The sequence below is a fragment of the Apium graveolens genome, chromosome 11, assembly GCF_009905375.1.
Source record: "Apium graveolens cultivar Ventura chromosome 11, ASM990537v1, whole genome shotgun sequence".
In the NCBI taxonomy this organism is placed as follows: Eukaryota; Viridiplantae; Streptophyta; class Magnoliopsida; order Apiales; family Apiaceae; genus Apium; species Apium graveolens.
The window spans coordinates 160,990,408-160,991,634 of NC_133657.1; positions in this window are offsets into that span (position 1 = coordinate 160,990,408).

Sequence of the window (1,227 nt, forward strand, 5' to 3'; positions counted from 1 at the left end):
ACCAAGGCTAAAGCAAACTTCTCAATAGTTGAATAATTCAACTCTGCTCCATGCAGAATTTTGCTGACATAGTATACGGGTTTCTGGATTTTCAGTTCCTCCTTAACCAATACAGCGCTCAAGGCACTCTCTGAAACGGCCAAGTACAAGTACAAGACTTCAATCAAAGCTGACTTGGCCAACAACGGGGCCTGGGTCATATATTTCTTTAATTCCTCGAATGCCTTCTGGCTTTCCTCACTCCATACAAAATCCTTAACCTTCTTTAAGGACTTGAAGAACGACAAACACTTGTCTCCAGACTTGGAGATGAATCGTCCCAACACAGCAACCCTTCCAGTGAGATTTTGAATATCTTTGATAGTTTTTGGTGGCTCCATATCCAGGATTGCCTTTATTTTATCAGGATTGGCCTCGATTCCTCTCTTGGAGACCATCAATCCCAAAAACTTTCCAGACCCTACTCCGAAAGCACACTTCATAGGATTTAACATCATCTTATGATATCTCGGGACCTCAAAAGCTTCCCTTAAATGGGTTATATAGTCAGTCTTCACTAGACTCTTGACTAACATGTCATCAACATAAACTAGTATGGTCTTGCCAATAAGATCCTTAAAAATTTTATTTACCAACCTTTGATAGGTGGCTCCTGCATTCTTGAGACCTTTGGGATGTCATCCTTGTGCATCTTGATTTGATTATATCCACTAAATCCATCCATGAAGCTCAGAATCTCATGCCCAGTAGTGGCATCTATCAAAGTATTTATCCTTGGCAACGAGAAACAGTCCTTAGGGCATGCGTCGTTCAAATCAGTGAAGTCCACACACATCCTCCATTTTCCATTGGCCTTCTTCACCATTACAGGGTTTGCTAACCATTCGGGAAATTATATCTCCTCGATAAAACCAGCCTCTAAGAGCTTCTCTACTTCCTATTTTATAGCTTCTTGCCTCTCTGGAGCAAAACTTTTTTTCTTTTGCTTCACTGTCTTCCGATTTGGATCCACATTCAGCTTGTGAGTAATCAGTTCCGGGTCTATGCCTGGCATATCAGCTGTTGTCCAAGCAAACACATCACTATTTTCTTGTAAAAATTTCATCAACTTCCCTCCAAGGGGCTCCTCTAGTATGGCTCCAACGAAAGTCACCTTCTCATGATCCTCGGGAGCTAAAGGAATCGAAACCAAGTCTTCTGCTGGCTTCCCTCTTTTCTCATTATTCT